Source organism: Mustela nivalis (genome assembly GCF_964662115.1).
Source record: "Mustela nivalis genome assembly, chromosome: 10".
NCBI lineage: Eukaryota > Metazoa > Chordata > Mammalia > Carnivora > Mustelidae > Mustela > Mustela nivalis.
Window position 1 is genome coordinate 18,455,962 of NC_139029.1, and position 14,193 is coordinate 18,470,154.

Consider the following 14,193-nt stretch of genomic DNA (forward strand, 5'->3'; position numbering starts at 1 on the left):
TAGGAAAAGCACTCTGAAGTATTTAGGGACAATGGGCATGAGGTCAGCAATTTACTCTGAAATAGTTAAGTGTAGAGGATGTGGGAGAGGAGAGGAAATATCAAATGAGGTAGATTTTTATTTATTTATTTTTATTTTAAAAAACGATTTTATTTATTTATTTGACAGCGAGAAAGGGAGCATAAGCAGGGGGAGTGGGAGAGGGAGAGGCAGGCTCCCTGCCAGGCTCAATCCCAGGACCCCAGGATCATGACCCAAATCGAAGGCAGACACCTAATGACTGAGCCACTCAGGCACACCAAGGTAGATTTTTAATATTTGGAGAATCTGAGTAAAGGGGAGACAGGACTTCTTTTATTCTTCTTGCGGATTTTCTATAAATCTGGAATGCTCTCAGAATAAAAAGTTGAAACATTTGACCCTCAATGATCTCATTGGCTCTTAAGGTAGAAGTTGAAAAAGAAGGTCTTACCACATCCTTATTTTACAAATGTGGGTCCAAGGGTTTAGAGAAATGAGGGTACTTCTGTAGGCTGTTAAGTTAGTGGTGGATTCGAACCCAGATCTCCAAGCTTCAGGCCCAAGGCGCTTCCCTGTGGGTCTGAAGGATCAGTATCCCCCAGTGCTGGGGCTGCACTCCTCGCTCAGAGCCTAAGAAATCACATCATTCAAACCATTCTCACCTCCCCTCTCCCCATCTCAAAATATCTACAGGACTCCAGTGAGTAAGACTCAGCCCCCTTTGTCTGCAGCACAACCTGGAAATAGATCTGTCTGAGACGCCTCTGACTCAGGACTAGCACACACCTGTAAAGCGGACGTCAAAGTCAACAAAGGCCTCTTTGAGCTGCTGGATGGGTCAACAGGATGAGGGAAGGAACTAATGAGAGGATGGATAGCAGCACTCCCACAGTCTCTCATTTCAGCCTAAAGACCTTGGAGTGTACGAGAGGGCTCCTCTTCTGGGGACCAGCTCAGGAGGGGCTGGCGATGGGGCAGTTCAGCACTGTGTACCCCTCCACGTGCTTCTCCCTGGGAACTAAAGGGCTGCTCTATTCCCTTGGCATTTTCATTACCCATGAGCCATCCACCCAGGGAGTGTAGACCACAGAGGTAGGAGAGACTGAGCAAAGGGAGAGGAAGGGTTCAGGGGCTAGTTAAGATGGGAGAGCCAGAAGACGGGGCTCTGGAGTCCTATTGGGGCAGATCCAGGTCTACTGGGCTGGGAGCTTTTACAATTTAGGAGGTCCTCTTTAAACAAAGGAAAACAAGATGCCCCTAGTGAATATTTATTTAGAATGAGAAAAAAAGTCATGATAAGGGACACCTGGGTGGCTCAGTTGGTTGGGCATCTGTTTTTGGCTCCGGTCATGATCCCAGTGTTCTGGGATCAAGTCCTGCATCAGGCTCCTTGCTCAGCAGGGAGTCTGCTTCTCCCTCTGCCTGCTCTGCCTATTCTGCCTGCAGCTCTCCATGCTTTTGCTCTCTCTCTGACAAATAAATAAATAAAATCTTTAAAAAATTAAAAGAAAAAAGAAGTCATGATAAATCGCATCTTTTAAAATCTGAAAAGTACCACAAATGCCACAAAATATTTGTACTTTTTAACTGCCTGGCACACCTCTATACTAATTTTTAACAGAGTAGCTGATGGTATGTCACATTTCAAATTCCCAGCTGTGATTAAAATATCTCATTTGTGTACTTTATTTATTTTTAAAGATTTTTATTTATTTTTATTTTTTTTATTTTTTTTTAAAGATTTTATTTTTATTTATTCGACAGAGAGAGATCACAAGTAGGCAGAGAGGCAGGCAGAGAGAGAGGAGGAAGCAGGCTCCCCGCTGAGCAGAGAGCCCAATGCGGGACTCGATCCCAGGACCCTGAGATCATGACCTGAGCCGAAGGCAGCGGCTTAACCCACTGAGCCACCCAGGTGCCCTATTTTTAAAGATTTTTAATTAGTTAGTTGAGAGAGAGAGAGAGAAAGAGAGCAGAAGTAGGCAGACCAGCAAGTAGAGGGAGACGGAAAAACAGGCTCCCTGCCAAGCAGAGAGTCTGCCGTGGGCAGGACCAGGACCCTCACTGAAGGCAGATGCTCAACTGACTGAGCCACCCAGGTGCCACTCATTTGTGCACATGTTATAAAAATACATGAGCATGTGATGTGGCTTCCCCAAAGCTGTGGGAGGGGCCCCGAGCTTCAATTTACTTCTAGATCTACTAAATCTACTAAAACTAAATCTGCTTCTTTTCTGCCCCTTCTAGACAAAAAGTTTTGAGCTTAGGAAGGGGATGAACAGAAATTCTCTCTTCCAACTTGGTTACTCTAGAAAGGCCCTAGAGACCTGCTGGTTCTCCCTCCTCCCTTTCTCAAAAAAAAAAAAAAAAAAAAAAAGCAATTATCAAGAAAATTGAGCCTTGGAAAGCTGAGGGCTCCAGCTGTGTGTGTTCCACAATACAAAGGGTTAAACCTCTGACCAAAGCTGAATGCAGCCACCATGCTGGCCTCTTTCCTTCCCTCTGAAGGGGTCCTGATCTTTCCTGCCTCAGGGTCTTTGCACATTGTTCTCTCTGCCTGAAACGCACCCCCTACACACTCCATCTAACCCTCTTTTCCACATTGTCACCTGGTCAAGATTTAAGCATTTGTTAAGTCTCAGTTTAAAAGTCAGTTTCGCAGGAAAGCTTTCCTGATCTCCTTTCCCTTAAATTAAATCACTATAATTATTTATTCACTGTAACTTTATTCTGCTAGCACCACAAAGTCTGGGATCTTGTTTGTCTGTCTGTCTGTTCGTGCTTGCATTTTTGCCATCTAGTGGCACAGCATCTGGTGTACAGTGCCTGGTACATGGTGGGGGCTTAGTATTTTTGAATGAATGAATGAACAAAGGAGCTTGGTTCTGGAGGGTGAATAGAGGGGAAATGTTAATGCAGAGCGCCCCCTGCTGGACACAAGCGTAGCGGGGACCCAGGACTCCTTTGGGGAAGAATGAGGGTGGTAAATTTCTCGTCAGAGGAGTAGTCCTGAGGACTCTAACCTCATTTATGACTCCCGCTGGTTTATGCCTTCTAACTTCTATGAGTTCCACCTCAACTCTGCTCCCAACCTCCAGGGAATAGTCCGAGCCCTACACCCATCCTCCCCACAGTGGGAACCACCTCACCCTTCTCCCGTTCCATAGTGCCGATCTCTGATCCTCCCCACAATTAATATCCTCCCCCCCCTGGACCTTTAGTTTTGAATAAGAATAGTCCCAGATTTCTCCATCGATCCTCTTTTCTCCTCCTCCTTAATCAATCAATCAGGAGTGATTGGCTGGGGCATTAGGGTGGATGTGGGGAAGGAATGGTGGTCAGGGATCATGGAAAGTTGGGGGGGATGGGGCTGGGGTGGGTGAGTGTGTTTCTGAAACATGATCCTGTTAGTGTTAGGGCCAGAAGAGTGAATATGCTCTTGGGGAGAGGCGGAGGAGGAGAAGATACCTGAGATATTTAACCAATGATGGTTGAGGGATTCCTGTCTGCTGCCTTCACTGAAAAAGAGTAAAACATCTCCAGATTATACAGCAGTCTGTGTGTGGTGGAGGAGTCATGGGAGATTAGGCTAAGAGAAATACAGGGTATCAGCGAGAAAGGCATGGGGCTCAGTGAACAGGATGGAGGCTTGAAGAGAGGTTGGAGGTTCAGTGCTGAGAATATGGGGGATGGGACAGAGAGGGCAGGAGTTAATCTCAGGGCAAGGGTAGTGGTCAAGAAGAGATAGAAGTCACTCCGCTGGTGGGGAGAAGCAACCATACCTATGTCTCTCCATAATGGTTCCCATTCTTGGCCCCTCCCCCAGCAGTGCCCCAAGTGGGGCTGGGGCAAGAGTGACAGTTACTTAATGACCCTGAGTCCTGCTCGCTCTTCTGAGCAGCCTCTGGTCACTGGAGGGCTAAAGGGGGTTGAAGCCAAAGTCCCAGGTTATTGATCTCTGGCCCCAAAGGTCAGCATCAGGGGCAGAGGGAGTGGTGTTGCCACAGTGGGGGCCTCGAGGGACCCCACAGCGTGGGGCTGTGCTGCACAGCCTGGTTTTATGTCTGCATCCTTGGCTCCCCACTCCTCCCCACAACACATATGTGTCCCCTCCATCCTGTCTTGCCTGAAACTTCTGCCTGTGAGATGTCTCAGAAAAAACTCTTGGTATCTGGACTTTTGAACAACTAAAGAGCATAAAAGCAGGGGCTCTGATGGAATTATTTGCAAGTACCCCACCCCCAAGACAAAGCCCTGGGAGTCCATGAACTCATTGGTGAGTTCTGGAAAAGTCGTTCTGGCAGTCAGGAAGGACCACTGCAATTTGCTGTGTGGCCTTGGGCAAGTCTCTTAACCGTTATGTTTTGTTTTGTTTTGTTTATTTCTTTCCTTTTTTAAAAAATATTTTATTTATTTGTTTGACAGAGATCACAAGTAGGCAGAGAAGCAGGCAGAGAGAGGGAGAAGCAGGCTCCCTGCTGAGCAAAGAGCCCTATGCAGGGCTTGATCCCAGGACCCTGAGATCATGACCCGAGCTGAAGGCAGAAGCTTAACCCTCTGAGTCACCCAGGCGCCCCTCTTTTTTTTTTTTTTAATGGTTTTCTTCTTCTTCTTTTTTTTTTTTTTAGATTTTATTTATTTATTTGACAGAGATCACAAGTAGGCAGAGAGGCAGGCAGAGAGAGAGGAGGAAGCAGGCTCCATGCCGAGCAGAGAACCCGATGCGGGGTTCGATCCCAGGACCCTGAGATCATGACCCGAGCTGAAGGCAGCGGCTTAACCCTCTGAGCCACCCAGGCGCCCCTAATGGTTTTCTTATATATGAAATAAAGAGGTTGAATCAGATGGGCGCTAACATTTCTTCCAGATAAACAGTCTAAGATTCTAAGGAATTAAGTGGGGACAAGGGCTGACAGTGGGAGTTAAGAGTAGGAATTAGGTTAGGTTCAAAAGATGACAAAAAGAATTCTGGACTTAGAAATAAAACCTGGATTCTACTCTTGGCCATTATTAGCCATAGAATCCTGAGCAAGCCATTCATTATTCATTTAATAAAGATTTAGTAAACAATTACTCTTTTCCAAGCTTTTTTTTTTTTAAAGATTTTATTTATTTATTTATTTGCCAGAGAGTGCAAACGCACAAGCAGGGAAAACAGCAGGCAGAGGGAGGGAGAAGCAAGCTCCCTCTGAGCCACCCAGGGGTCTCTCTTTTCCAGGCTTTGTGCTATATTCTGGGCACACAATGAACAAGACAGACATAGTCCCTGACTTCATGGTGTTATATTATGGTAGTCAATGGGAAAGAAAGACAAATAGCCAAATATAACAAAGTGGGGAAAATACTCTGTTGCAGAAGTATAGGGAACTGGGGCACCTGGGTGGTTCAGTTGGTTAAGTGCCTGCCTTTGGCTCAGGTCATGATCCCACAGTCTTGGGACTAAGTGCCATATAGTCCTCGGGCTCTCTGCTTGGAAGAGGGCACCTGCTTCTCCCTCACCCTCTGCCTGCTGTTCCCCCTGCTTGTGTTCTCTCTGTCAAATAAATAAATAAAAGAAGTATAGGTTACTATAAGAACAAGTGAGAGGGGTGGTAGATTAGCGAGTGGGTAGAGGCAAAGAGATCCCTGAACAAAGTAATATCTATATTGGAGCCTAAAGAATGACTAAGTAAAGGAAAAGTGAAGCAAGGGAAATGGTGCTTTGAGCAGAGGGTAAGCACATAAAAACACTAGGAAGAAAGGGAGAACAAGGGTATGGAGGCCCCCGAAGTCTCCCTGATGGGAGTCAGGAGTGAAAATTTGGAAGTAAGTCTGGTATTTTGGGGTAGAGACCTGCGTCATCTGCAAAACTTGAGATAACCACACACCCATCCTTCCTCCCTCCTTGTGCAGCAGCCCTGTTTTCCAGCGTCTGGTGAGACAATGCATGTGAAAACACTTTGTGGTGGCAAAAGCATTGTACAGAGTAATGCCCAGACAGTGGAAAGAGGCTGAGGATCAAGCTGGGTAAATCTGGCTTCAGGCTAGCTTCCAGAGGAACAGTGGGGAAATCAACCAAAATTAAGGCATTGAGCCCCTAACAAATTTGCCCACGGTCACACAACTGGGGAAGGGTGGTACTGGGGTTTGAACAGAAAACTTGGTCCTAGAGTCTTTGCAGAAGAGGGAAGGGACTTGTTCTAAAGACAAGTTGGTTAAAGGCTATACAGATCAGTTTCAATTCAATGGAAGAAAGAACTTTCTAACAATCCAAACTATAAGGGGATGGGCAAGGTTTCCAGAAGTTGTAAACTCCCAGTTGCTGGAGGCTTGCCATCTGAGTATAGAAAATGGCTGGTGTCAAGGTGTCAAATTCAGGGTCTGGGAGAGCATTGGCCATTCTGCAAGGTCCATTTTGGCCTGAGAATCTTGGAGTCAAGGATCCTGGGTCGCCATTCTCTTTGCTCTATACTCTCTCCTTTAACTGGACAACAGTGGGGGCATCTCTTCTCAGAACCTCAAGGGGCTGCTTGCATTCAGAAGAGGCCAGACAGGGGAAAAAGACAGGTTGGGTTTTTTTGTTTGTTTGTTTGTTTGTTTTTTGTTTTGTTTTGTTTTTAAGATTTTATTTTTAAGTAATCTCTACTCCCAGCATGGGGCTTGAACTCACAACCCTGAGATCAAGAGTTGCAGGCTCTACCAACTGAGCCAGCCAGGTGCCTGAGAAAGGACAGCTTCTATGCATCTGTCCTTCTGTCATTTTTCCATCACCATGGCCAAATCACAAGTGCCCAGTGGTAAGGAGAGGAAAGGGCCAGTCCCTTGTCATCTGGAAGCCTTGATTTTGGAGTGTCTTATAGGCAGTGTGGTGCAGACTCAGATGTCTTCACTGGGATGCAGTATAACCTAGTAATTAGAAGCAGAGATTGTGGCATTAGGTAGACCCAGTTGGGTCACTTACTGTCAGAGATATCCCAAATAAATTGTTTAATTTTTGAATCTCTGTTTCCTCATCTTGAAAATGGAGACAATAATTCCCACATCATGAGGTTGGAGGATTATATGAGCTAATGTATGTTTTGACAGAAGGGTGTCTAGCACATGGTAAACATTTTAGCTCTTATTTTTTCTTGTTACTTGCTTGGAGAATTTGCGGAAATGTTTCAAATAGTCTGAGTTCCAATCTTCTCTTCTGTGAAATGGTGAGATAACACCTCTCTCACAGGGTGGTTGGAGGGGGCCATGCCCAGCACTTAGCAGAAACTAACAAAGGTTATTTTCCTCCTTACTCCAAAGGAGGGGAGTCAATGACGCTTTGCTATCTTTTGCCTATTCTCACTCTCCAATTATCACAAATGCAAGAAGAGATCTTAGAGACCATATGTCTACTCTTCCTATTTGATATATGAGGGAACTAAGGCCCAGAGAGTTCCTCAAGATCACTTGGTGATAGAATTAGAGATAGAGCTAAGACTAGAACCCGGAACATCCTTACTGTACCTTTCTGTCTCTCTTACGGACAAATGTTGAATGAATGTGTCATTGAAGGGTGAATGAAAGAAGGACATGTCTCTCTGTATGTCTTCACAGGAACACAGAGGACTTGCCAATGTGGGAACCAAACTTTGCGATGGTTGCTCAAAAAAGCTGTTCACTTTCAATCATCCTGGCTTTCATTTCTGCGAGCCTTTCCTCTGGAATGCTCTGCCTTCCTTGGGTTTCAAAGTCCTGTACAAGGTCTAGTGCAATGACACCTGTCCTGTGAAGACTTCCATAGCATATTCTATGAGTTAGCTTTCACTGTTTCCACAGTGTGTCATGCATGCTTCTGTTATATGTCCCAGCCACAATCTGATGGGACATAAGTCTTTTATAGATATAGATATAGTTTTTTTCCCCACTAAACAGACAGGGAAACCAAATTTCAGAAATGAATCCTGAATTTGACCCCTGACCCAGCCATTCCCTGATTGAAAAGGTGATACTGGGAATCCTGGGTTCCTAGTTCTTGTTATTTTATTTTATTTTTTTAAGATTTTATTTATTTATTTGACAGAGAGAGATCAAAGTAGTCAGAGAGGCAGGCAGAGAAGGAGGGGGAAGCAGGCTCCCTGGCAAGCAGAGAGCCCCATGCAGGGCTCGATCCCAGGACCCTGGGATCATGACCCAAGCTAGGCAGAGGCTTTAACCCACTGAGCCAACCAGGTGCCCCTATTTTATTTTTTTAAAAGATTTTATTTATTATATGACAGACAGAGATCACAAGTAGGCAGAGAGGCAGGCAGAGAGAAAGGAAGGGAAGCATGCTCCCCACCAAGCAGAGAGCCCAGAGAGCCCAACACGCGGCTCCATCCCAGGACCTTGAGATAATGACCTGAGTGGAAGGCAGAGGCTTTAACCCACTCAGCCACCCAGGCACCCTCTAGTTCTTGTTATTAACCAGCAATGGGACCTTGAACAAGTCACTTAGATTTTAGGTAGATTTTAGGTCTTTTTTTCACATTGACAAAATGGGTGGGAGGAAGATAAAGTCTGAAGATACTAATTTTTAAGCCTCTCTTAATGTAAATTACTGAATCTGAACATGGATTCCGGAGTCAACCTATCTACCAGGGTTTGAATTCTGAGTCTGTCACTTACTCCATGAGTGTCACCAGTTACTTTAACACTTCTGTGCTCAGCTTCATCTTTAAATGTGGACAATAGGGGTGCCTGGGTGGCTCAGTGGGTTAAAGCCTCTGCCTTCGGCTCAGGTCATGATCCCAGGGTCTTGGGATTGAGCCCCATGTCGGGCTCTCTGCTCCGCAGGGAACCTGCTTCCTCCCCTCTCTCTCTCTGCCTGCCTCTCTGCCTACTTGTGATTTCTCTCTCTCTGCCAAATAAATAAAATCTTTAAAAAAAATAAATGAACAATAACCATATCTATCTTCTGACTTTGGTGAGAAGGTTAAATGAGATAATTTATGTAAACCACTCATCAATTGTCCGGCACATGGTGAACGTTCAAAATTAGCATTAACTATTATAATTTTTATTCCACTGATAACTGGGTTCACAACCTCAGAATCTAGAAAAGTCATTATCAAATTCAATGTCCTCAAAGCAAGCCAAATATCTTTCTCATTTTGCTAGGGGTTAGCATAGCAGAGAGGCAAAGGTATGGCTTTGTTAACATCAAAAATGTAAAGGTAGCGCACCTGGGTGGCTCAGTGGGTTAAGTCTCTGCCTTGATCTCAAGGTCCTGAAATTGAGCCCTGCACTGGGCTCTCTGCTCCACAGGGAGCCTGCTTCCACCTCCTCTCTCTGCCGGACTCACTGCCTACTTGTGATCTCTGTCTGTCAAATAAATAAATAAAATCTTTAAAAAAAAAAAAAAAGAGGGGTGCTTGGGTGGCTCAGTGGGTTAAAACTGCCTCTGCCTTTGGCTCAGGTCATGATCCTGGGATCCTAGGATGGAGCCCCACATCAGGCTCTCTGCTTGTTCAGCAGGGAGCCTGCTTCCCCCTCTCTCTCTGCTTGCTCTCTGCCTACTTGTGATCTCTGTCTGTCAAATAAATAAATGAAATCTTTAAAAATATATTTAAAAAAAAGACAAGGGTAAAAAAACAAAAAAACAACACACTTAGACTTGCAAGGTCCAGAAAATTTCTCTCCCATGGACCCTTTCATAGGCAGTTACTTGAGAATGTGTTCCTTAAGTGTGACCAAGAAAGAGATTGACATGGGTCCAACAATCAGTGGCTCTAACCACTGTGATGAAGGTGAGAGAGTGACAATCTGTCCGGAGAAGCATGCCCAGAGAACAACCAGGAAGGAAGGCCTCAAGAGAGAGGCTCTGGGAAAAATGAGGGCTAAGTGGAAAAGATGATGTGATGGATTCCTTGAAAATAATTGAGGATATTTTAGTAACAACTATTGCAGGAAAGAAAGAAAGGTGGTTAGAGAGCCTAGGAAAAATAAACTGTGGTAAAGAAAAGAAACTTTTTCCTACTTAGTATACAACTTAGTAATATGCTGAACATTTCCATCCATAATCATAACAATATAAACATTGGATATCAGTTTGGTTGAAAGTTGTGATTTAGGGGTGCCTGGGTGGTTCTGTGGGTTAAGTATCTGCTTTCAGTTCAGGTCATGATCTCAGGGTCCTGGGATCGAGCCCCACATTGGGCTCTCTGCTCGGTAGGGAGCCTGCTTCCTCCTCTCTGCCTGCCTCTCTGCCTACTTGTGATCTCTCTCCCTCTCTCTGTCAAATAAATAAATAAAATCTTTAAGAAAAGAGAAAGTAGTGATTTAACTATACTAGGAAGAAGGGAAAGGGGAGGCAAGTCTTATAAGAGAGGTAAATCCTCATCTACTATAATAAGAAATCCATAATATCTAAAATTGATAAATCAAGGAATAGAAGGGCAGGCATATTACTTAGAGATATGGAAATATCCTCCAGAAAAAAAAAGACTCAAAGAGTGGTTGCTTTATGGGAGCAGAAGGGGTAGGGTAGTCTGGGGATTATTATTTTTCATAATAATTCTTTCAATACTAATTGATTTTTTAAAACACGTGCATTATTTTAACTGTTTTTTAAAAAACGTGGACTATTGGAGTGAGATAGATTTGGGGTGCACCCTTTGTGATTTGTGAGTCAAGGCAAATCACCTAACTCCACTCACGAAGTCTCAGTTTCCTCTCCAGGGAAATGGGGGCTCAGATTAGGATGGTTGAGGACAGAAAGAGACAATACACGCAAAGCACTTAGTGCATGCCTGGCATATAATCAGCTCTCAATAAACAGTACCTACAGAGTCAGGAAAGGGTAGGTTAAAGGCCGAGGCTGAAGTAGTATTAGGAAATGACAGCATTTGGTTAGATACCTTGCCTCCTACCTCCATGATACATGAGCACATACAAACGGATACCACGTGAATGACAGTTGTATGAGTTGTGACCCATGGGCCAGACTAGAGTCACAGTGAAGATCACTGAAAGTTTTGATCAGCAGCCATGGAGTAAATTATGGTTGGCCATGGCAAGTTCCATGCAACAGGATATCTGGTGAGTTACAGTCACTGCACAGGGAGCTAAAGCAGGCTCATCATTTCCTCTTCTTGCTTGTACCTTGTGGGGGATGTGTCAGAAGGAAAAGATTTAGAGGCTGTCAGGGTGAGGGTCAGAGGTCAGCTGGGGTCAGGAAGTCTATTTCACTGAGGTCACTCTCGTCTCCTTTCAATGTAATGAAGCCATTATTGGTGAAAGCAAGTGCCTGGCGTCCTGCTCTGTGAAGCAAGGCCCGCATGGGGAGCAGGACTGAAAGAAGGAAGGGGACTCCCTTGGCTCATCCTCCTTCTGCCAATTCAACAGGCGTAGGAGGTGAGAGGTACACAATCCCACTTGATGTAGGAAGCCCTAGTCCCTAGAGTGGGAAGAAGATGACAGCATGGGTGAAAACAGATTGCTTCTCTCTGTAAATAGGAATGGGGTCTCTCTCTCAATCTCTCTGTCCCCGTCTCTCTCTCTCTCTCTCTCTCTCACACACACACACACACACACACACACCATGCAAATAACACTTTAGAAGGTCAGAACTGGAAGAACCATTTGTCTAACAACTAATCCACTCCTTCATTTTACCCTTAAAAGGTAAAACGAGGGTGCCTTTCTTGAGGTAACAGAGCAAATTAACAAGTTTGAACTCTATATACTATACATTTTACTTAATTGTTTCTTTATTGTCTGTCCCTCTCCTCTAGAATGTAAGCTCAATGAGGGTAGGAATTTCATCTGCTTTACTTACTGACATATCAGCACTTTAAACAGTGCCACCATGGGGCGCCTGAGTGGCTCAGTGGGTTAAAGCCACCTCTGCCTTTGGCTCAGGTCATGATACCGGGATCCTAGGATGGAGCCCCACATCAGGCTCTCTGCTCGCTCAGCAGGGATCCTGCTTCCCCCTCTCTCTCTGCCTGCTCTCTGCCTACTTGTGATCTCTGTCTGTCAAATAAATAAATAAAATCTTTATAAATAAATAAATAAACAGTGCCACCTGACAAATAATAGATGCTCAATAAATATTTGTTAGGTGGTTTAGTAGATGAATGGGAACACTGCACACATCATATTCCCTTTCTGATGAGTCATACTAAAGGCTTTGAAAAGTCCTGCATAGGAAATCTAGTTAACATACCATCTTCCAAATATTTCATTACGGAAACTTTAAAAAAAATAGTAGGATGTATTAATCTTCCCATGGAACTAGTTTCCTGAAGGACACATTGAGGGAAATGCTTTTCTCAAATGCACACATGTTAGCAGATGGTCAGGGTTTTAACTCCAAACCACCACCCTGGACCTTACCACAGAGTTCTCAGAACACTTCAGAAATGGGGGTTGGATGTAGATGACTGCCCAAAAAAGACCTGCTTTGGCTCTGGCCAGCTCTTTGATTTACAAAGCCAAGGACTTTTGGGGGTGTTGATAAATAAAAATGACAGAGGAGCTGTGGCTCAGGGAAAAGGAATCACAATTGGGTCATATTTATTAATCATTTTGAATATGTAGTCTTGCTCCACAGACTTTTTCTTATACATATCTTGTTCCTTATTGATAAAATGGGGACAGCACCAGTCACACCTTGCTAGGACTATGGAAAGAATATGAGCTTTGGAGTCAAACATGTGAGTTTAAATTTGCTTCTGCGGGGCGCCTGGGTGGCTCAGTGGTTAAGCCGCTGCCTTCGGCTCAGGTCATGATCCCAGGGTCCTAGGATCGAGCCCCGCATCGGGCTCTCTGCTCAGCAGGGAGCCTGCTTCCTCCTCTCTCTCTCTGCCTGCCTCTCTGCCTACTTATGATCTCTGTCTGTCAAATAAATAAATAAAATCTTTTAAAAAAAAATAAATAAATAAATTTGCTTCTGCCATATTAGCTGAACTACATTAGGCAGGTTATATTGATTCATTGAGTTTCAGTTTCCTCTCCTACAAAGTGAGAATATTAATACCTATTACTCAGAGTTATTGACAGGCTTCAATGAGATAAGAAACATGCGCTTCTTCTTCTTTTTTTAAATTTTTTTTGGTTTTTAATTTTTTAATTTTAATTCCATTTAGTTAGCATACAATGTTATGTGAGTCTCAGATGTGCAATATGGTGAAAAAATGTGCCTGTATTTTTTAATTTTTTTTAAAAGATTTTATTTATTTATTTATTTGACAGAGAGAGAGAGAGAGATCACAAGTAAGCAAAAAGGCAGGCAGAGAGAGGGGGAAGCAGGCTCCCCACTGAGCAGAGAGCCCAATGTGGGACTCAGTCCCAGGACCCTGAGATCATGACCTGAGCCGAAGGCAGAAGCTTTAACCCACTTAGCCACACAGGCGCCCCTGTGCCTGTATTTATTTTTTAAATATTTTATTTATTTATCTGACACAGAGAGAGAGAACACAGGTAGGCAGAGAGGCAGGCAGAGATGGAGGGGGAAGCAGGCCCCCCCGCTGAGCAGAGAGCCCAATATGGGGTTCGATCCAGGACCCCGAGATCATTACCTGAGCCAAAAGCAGAGGCTTTAACCCACTGAGCTACCCAGGTATCCCCCCCCCTTTATTCTTGATAAATAATAGTTGTTATTACTGCTTGTCAGAATATAAGCTCCACAAAGGCAGCATTTTTGTTCCTATTGTTTATTAATGTATTCCCAACACTTAAAACAATGCCTGCCTCATGGGAGTGCTCAATAAATATTTTTTAAATGTTGAGTGAGTTATTACTCAGACTTCTTCCAGCGCTTCCTTTTATGAAGATATGAACCTATGCAAGGGAAACTGGACAAAATACTTTAGATGTTTTTTGTGTTACTGTAATACCTTTGTCCAAAGAGCCCTTTTGGGGCACCTGGGTGGCTCAGTTGGTTGAGTATCTACCTTTGGTTCAGGTCAGGATCCCAGGGTCCTGGGATTAAGCCCCATATTGGGCTCTCTGCTCAGTGGGGAGCCTGCTTCTCCTTCTCTCTCTCTCAAATAAATAAATAAAATCTTAAAAAAACAAAAAACCCGGGACGCCTGGGTGGCTCAGTGGGTTAAAGCCTCTGCCTTCGGCTCAGGTCATGATCCCAGGGTCCTGGGATCGAGCCCCACATCGGGCTCTCTGCTCCGCGGAGAGCCTTCTTCTTCCTCTCTCTCTCTGCCTGCCTCTCTGCCTATTTGT